At 44.6% G+C, this 7,225-nt stretch overlaps 1 pseudogene; it reads left to right on the top strand.

Moving 5' to 3' along the window:
* Positions 1-3,129: 3,129 nt before the first annotated feature.
* Positions 3,130-3,248, top strand: LOC126100285 (5S ribosomal RNA; annotated as a pseudogene).
* The last annotated feature ends 3,977 nt before the right edge of the window (positions 3,249-7,225 follow it).

The raw sequence follows: 7,225 nt of genomic DNA, 5'->3' as shown, positions 1-7,225 counted from the left end.
CCCTATCCTTTGTTACGCCCATCCGGCCTGGATCTCCGTCCCCCCTACCTTTTATAAATCCCTCCAAATCCTTGAACGCCATGCTCTCCGCCTTGCCTATCGCATCCGTCTCCCCTCCCCCACGCGGATCCTGTACCATCTCATCCTCTTCCCCCACCTCCTCCTTTTCCTTGAAAGGATACAGATCCTGTACACACCCGAAACTCAATGGAACAGTCTTTGCGGCGCCAAAACCTGAAGATTCACAATATACTCGTAATTTTACTATTATGATAAACAGCGTTTCATCCCAAAAGTCAGCAAAACCTTCCCTGCAGATGGCTGCGTCATCCAGAACGTCTTGTGTTTTGGTAGTGAGGAATGGAGCCATCCCTTGCCTGCTCTCTTTGTTTCAGTTTGGTGCTAGTGTATCCGGGTTTCGTCTCCTGTAACGATTCTCCCGAAGAAGCCATCATCTTCTGCTCCAAAGCGAAGACATTAATGCATCGCTCTTTCAGTTCAGGAGTGAGCTGCTGTGACACCCATTTATTAGACACTTTGCGAAACTTCAGCACTTCATGAATGGTGCCATGTATGGACTGATGACTAACCTTCAGATTCGTGCAGAGTCGCGGCTATTCCATCCACCGTCACACGACGATTTTCCATCACAGTGGCTTCAACTACTGCAGTTGACTCGGGTGTCACAGTGCGGTGTACCTGTAGGAGGGCGATGATCGACTGTCACAGCGGTAGCGCCATATCCGCATTTCTTACCCCACTCACACATTTCGTGCAGTGATAGACGTGCATGTCCTTTTTTTCTTTTTGGTCATCAGTCTTCTGATTGGTTTGATACGGCCCGCCACGAATTCCTCTCCTGTGCCAACCTCTTCATCTCAGAGTAGCATTTGCAACCTACGTCCTTAATTATTTGTTGTATGTATTCTAATCTCTGTCTTCCTCTACAGTTTTTGCCCTCTACAGTACCCTCTAGCACCATGAAAGTCATTCCATCTTGCCTTAACAGATGTCCTATCATTCTGTCCCTTATCCTTAGCCGGCCGCGGTGGCTGAGCGGTTCTAGGCGCTCCAGTCTGGAACCGCGCAACCGCTACGGTCGCAGGCTCGAATCCTGCCTCGGGCATGGATGTGTGTGATGTCCCTAGGTTAGTTAGGTTTAAGTAGTTCTAAGTTCTAGGGAACTGATGACCTCAGAAGTTGAGTCCCATAGTGCTCAGAGCCATTTGAACCTTATCCTTATCAGTGTTTTTCACATATTCCTATCCCTCCAATTCTGTGCAGAACTTCCTCATTCCTTACCTTATCAGCCCACCTAATTTTCAACATTCGTCTGTAGCACCATATCTCAAATTCTTCGACTGTCTTCTCATCCGGTTTTCCCGCAGTGCATGTTTCAGTACCATACAATACTGTACTCCAAGACGTACGTTCTCAGAAATTTCTTCCTCAAATTAAGGCCGATATTAGTAGACTTCTCTTGGCCAGGAATGCCCTTTTTACCACTGCTAGACTGCTTTTGATGTCCTCCTTGCTCCATTCTTCACTCGTTATTTTACTGCCTAGGTAACTTAACTTAATCTACTTCGTGACCTTCGATCCTGATATTAAGTTTCTCGCTGTTCTCATTTCTACTGCTACTTATTGCCTTCGACAATCCATACTCTGTACTCATTAGACTGTTCATTCCATTCAGCAGACCATGGATATTTCTGCACTTTCACTCAGATAGGAAACAATAAAATACAAATAGAGAAGTCTGAAGACAAGTGGGGGGAGATTGTGGGGCACAGAGAATTTGCGAGACTAAGCTGCGGGTTTGAGTATGGGATAGAATGCTTTTAGGATAGAATGTGGGCCATTAGCTGTCTTTTGAAGCTTGGGAGGGATTTGGTTTCCCTGATATTTTGTGAAAGATTTTCCAGAGTCGGGTTCCTGATACGCAGAATGATTTAGAGAATATGGCTGCTACTCAGAGGATTTTACTGTGTTGAGAGCAGGAATTTCTGCTGTAATGTTCAGATAGTAGTGTAAAAGTTGACGATAAATAAGAAGGAGCGCAGTGATTGAGAAGACGATAGAGCAAGCATAGGGTCTGATTGTCTCTGTGCTTATTGGCATGTAGGTAGGAGTGATCTGGTCCTAAAAGCGAATGCCACAAATGTATCGTGCACAATCATTCATCGCCAGTTCCAACCTGCATGAGCTTTCGTACGAAAGTCCTTGGAAAATAACATCACCGTAGTCCATAGTTATGTACATGGAGTACAAGTGACTCTAAGAGCTTCTTTTTAAGCTTGAAAGGAAACACTTCTTTATATTTCTGTAGTGAGAGAAGTGACGCTGGCACTTCTTACAGACTGCAGTTGAGTTTTAAGTCCAGTCTAGGTGATGGTCCAGAATTATTTCCAAGTTCTTTCCAGAAGAAGAAAAGGTGTAGGATTCTCTGAATTTATTGTAATGAGTCATTTATGAACATGTAAGACTGCTTCTGTTTTAGATGGGTTAAGTTTCAAACCTAATTCTTGCACCCAGTCTGACAAAGCAAGTAAATCAGCATTTACATGCTAGATGTCTGCCGGCCGAAGTGGGGCCATGCGGTTAAAGGCGCTGCAGCCTGGAACCGCAAGACCACTACGGTCGCAGGTTCGAATCCTGCCTCGGGCATGGATGTTTGTGATGTCCTTAGGTTAGTTAGGTTTAACTTGTTCTAAGTTCTAGGGGACTAATGTCCTCAGCAGTTGAGTCCCATAGTGCTCAGAGCCTTTTTTTGCTAGATGTCTGTTCACAAATTTGATGGGTTTGCACATAGATATAGCTGGCGATCATCCGTGTGTAAGTGATATTTATAGTGGAAGAGAACAGTTGAGATGTCATTAACTTATAATGAGAATAGTAGCAGGCCCAATACTGATCCTTGAGGGACTACTGATACTACATTCCTCCTATTATTAAACGCTTCTGGCCCGACGTAATGTATGAGTGGGACCATTCTACAGCACTTGAAGAAAAGTTAAGGCTTTTGAGCTTAGCAAGTAAAGTGTCAAAGCCCACAGTGTCGAAGGCTTTGCTGAAATTTAAAAAGCACATAATAGTCACCTGCTGTTTGTTCATGGCTTGTTTTAAGTCGCCAACGGCCTTGCCGCAGTGGTAACACCAGGTCCCCGTCAGATCACCCAAGTTAAGCACTGTCGGGCTGGGCTAGCACTAGGGTGGGTGACCATCCGGTCTACCGAGCGCTGTTGGTAAGTGGGGTACACTCAGCCCTTGTGAGGCAAACTGAGGAGCTATTTGACTGAGAAGTAGCGGCTCCGGTCTCGTAAACGGCCGGCAGACCGGTGTGCTGACCAAATGTCCCTCCATATCTGTATCTAATGACGCGTGTGGCCTGAGGATGACACGGCGGCCGGTCGGTGCCGTTGGGCCCTCAGGACCTGTTCGGACGAAGTTTGGTTTTAGTTAAGTTTTGTTTTAAATCATCAGTCACTTTTACGAGAGCAGTCATCGTGCTGCAAGTTTGCCAGAAACCAGACTGGTATTCATACAAAATGTTAAAACTTGGATAGTGCTGGTAGATTGCAAATGGGTCTGTAGTCGGAAGGTTCTTTAGCAGAGTCCTTCTTTGGTAATGGTTTTATGAATCCCTTCTTCCAGCCTGATAGGACGCAAGAGGTAAAAGAATTGTTAATAATATCAGTTATTATGGGTAGCAGTGGATCGACGAGAAAATCGATCGTTTGCACGGTAATATTATCGTGTCCTGCAGCTGCAGAACGAATTGAATTCCTGACCATGTTATGGCGTATATTCTATAGAGAAAATTTCTCGCGTCAACCACTCATGCATTAATGGAATCGATAGTTTGTGCCCTTTTGTGTTGGTCAAGTATAGATGTCGGCTTTGCGAAATACTCGTTTAGGGACAGTAGAGGAAGTAGAGGTTCGGCAGCAGATTTGGGTTTGCCTATTCCTAGACTTCGTGGATTTTTCCACGTTATGCCAGGTCTGGAAAGCCCTCAATTAGCGAGTGGGCGTACCCGAGTTTTGCATTCCTGACGGATTGACTTACTCGGTTGCGTAGCTGTTTGTATGTGGTGTAATTATCAGATGTCGGATGCCACTTATATTTCCTGTGTACTGCGTCTCTGACACTCATGAGGTGTTTGAGATGATCTGTGAACCATGGCGCAGGTTTCCTCCTTACTCTTAGTATTTATAGGGAAGCACGTTCATCGTATAGGTTATAGTGTCTCTCAACTAAATTAGAGAATTTGTTATTTATGTCGACGCTATTTCCTGTTGTTGTCGACTGGCATAACCGAAATTGAACAAAATTTGTTTTGAAAGCTACTCGTTTGGGTCGGCTGGGTCAAGTGAAGCGCAGAGGCAATATACGACTAGACGAATATGGAACTCCTTTCAAAACCATCCTCAAACTGGACGGTAGAATCAAAATTAGTCTAATCTCTCCAGTTCGCCGTATTATTCTGTAGTATACCAACTGGATATCAGAATTCGTAGTTTTTTATTGCCTGTGGCACTGTGTTGAACCCGTAGACTTTGAGAAGGTTCCAGTCATAGAAAGTAAATTTTTTCCACCTTGAAATTTCAAAATTTGTCCTGTGTTCAAGCACAGATAATGGCAGCTTCCTCAGCTAATGCTTTTACGATTGAGAATAGGCGTGCACACGTACAATATGGCACAGCTGTGTTCTTCCAAGTGTACTAGAATAGCTCCCTCGTGCAACGCTGAATACAGAATCAGGAATGCCGTCGTGGGTTTTTCTTTTCCTACAGTTTTGTGATTGAGTTGTGCATGGTCGTAGAACGAGTTCTTTCTGCAGCTCGGTAAGGTCTGATCAAGGAAGCGACAGAAAAGGGACTGTAAGCATTATTTCGGCACGGTTCTTACCTATCTTGACGGCAGATCAGTGCCTAAACTGCACCCGTACAAAGATTAATTTCCCATCTATGAACAGAACGGTAACTAATAAAATCTAAAATACACTGACGGAAAAAAAATCACATCATCAAAAAATAATTGATGTAGAATAACGAAATTTCGAGAATACGTTTTGCAGGGTAACATATGTGAGTGATTAGCATTGCAAGATCGCAGGTTAATGTAAGTGCAAGATAAGACATTGCAAATGTTGAATGATGGTACCTTAGTAACCGTTGTAACCGCCACGATCTTGAATGCAAGCATGTAAATGTGCATGTATTGTGTTGTATGGTGATGGATGTCAGTTTGTGGAATGGACTTCTATGCCTAGAAGACAAACCAGACCAGACTGATACTCGTGGGAGGTTAATATGCCTTTTTTCGGTTACGTAAGACTTCTCACTGGCCCAGTAAACGGTAATATGGCGGTTACTTGTTCCTTCAGGTTTGAAGATCGCTTCGTGCGACCAGAGAATTAGATCTTGGAAATGTCGCTCTTCTTCACATTTGTTAATGAACCACTCACAAAATTCACTTCGCCTATCGGGATCATCCTCGTTAAGAGCATGGAAAAATCTTGGAATGTAAGGCTTCGATTTCTGAGCTCACAAAATTCTATGAACTCTGCTTTTGCAGATCCCAGTCTCACGAGAGCATTGCCTCACAGATTTCTTCGGGGACTGTGTGTACGTCTGGATCACTGTATCACCACTTTAATTGTCTGTTGAATGTCTCTTTCTTCCGCAGAGTCCCTTCTTCATATACTGCACCGTTACTTCGACGTCAAACTTGTCGGATCCTTGTTATTGAATCTGGTATTCCAGATTCAATCCTCCAGCGTCGTCGTACCTCAGTCACAGTCTCTGTTTTCCAGTAACACTTTTGCACCCATTTCTGCTGGTCCAACGATAAAGCCGTTGTTTACAATTCTGAAACAAAAGAAAAGTTTGTTATGTTTTTCACCACCTTCTGCATTCAAAATGTTCAAATGTGTATGAAATCTTATGGGACTTAACTACTAAGGTCATCAGTCCCTAAGCTTACACACAACTTAACCTAAATTATCCCAAGGACAAACACACACACCCATGCCCGAGGGAGGACTCGAACCTCCGCTGGGACCAGCCGCACAGTCCATGACTGCAGCGCCCCAGACCGCTGGGTTACCCCCGCGCGGCCCTTCGCATTATTACCTGCAAAAACTGTGTTTCTATCTCCTTTACTTAAAGAGATAGTCAGTGTCAAAGAGTGTATGCATTATTTTGGGACGTCCGCCCCTGGTAGCTGAGTGGTTAGCGCGATGGAATGTCATACCTAACGCCCCGGTTCGATTCCCGGCTGGGTCGGAGATTTTCTCCGCTCAGGGACTGGGTGTTGTGTTGTCCGTATCATCATCATTTCATCCCCATCGACACGCATGTCGCCGAAGTGACGTCAACTCGAAAGACTTGCACCAGGCGAACGGTCTACCCGACGGGAGGCCCTGGCCACACGGCATTTATTTATTTATTTTGCGACACCCTGCTTTTGAAATGCAAACTTTTCGGTGAAGTTCCCTCTGATCGGTCTCAAATTTCACCCACGATATACAAAAGTACTTAAGATTGTTACATGTTACAACGCACCTGTTCAAGAACGCATTCCATGTGCGGTGCTCTCAAGTGGAAAAAATGCTACACTTGTCTCTGCAGTGACTTGTGATCTCTCTCAGACACCTTCCCAACCTCTCCCCCTCCCAGATCATCTTGCAAAGGGGGAGGAGGCTGTAAAATTCGCAGCTTCAGTTCGTTAACCGCGCCTACCGGAGTTATGTGTAAGTCACATTTTAGATAATCCCAGACAGAAAAATCCACAGGATTGAAGTCACTTCACCTTGGAGGCCAAGGTGCAGGCTGAGCTGGGCCCATTCGTTTTCGACCATATTGGCGTGTTAGATGTCGTCCCATATTAGCAGCAAAAGGTGCCTGTGCTCCATCATTCACGTACAACATTCCCCTGCGTTGCGCAAGCTAAGACAGGCCTCGGATGAAATTTCAGCAGAATTAAATGAGGATTTAACCGAAAAGTTAACATTTCAAATTTATCTCTACTAACCAGGACAATATTTCAGGGACGTCTCGTAACCAAACATCCGCAACAGTATCGCAAACAGCTCGTTTGCAAGCCCAAGTTTTCTGGGACATTTTTGTTCCTGTTATGGTATACTTTTACAGTGCCAGTTTTCACTGCTAATTATGATAGGGTAAGTCCGGGAGAATTGATCCACTTCTTCTTCGACATA

Source organism: Schistocerca cancellata, chromosome 1, assembly GCF_023864275.1.
Source record: "Schistocerca cancellata isolate TAMUIC-IGC-003103 chromosome 1, iqSchCanc2.1, whole genome shotgun sequence".
NCBI lineage: Eukaryota > Metazoa > Arthropoda > Insecta > Orthoptera > Acrididae > Schistocerca > Schistocerca cancellata.
Note: the sequence above shows the minus strand (reverse complement) of the source record. Positions and strands in the feature narration are given on the sequence as shown.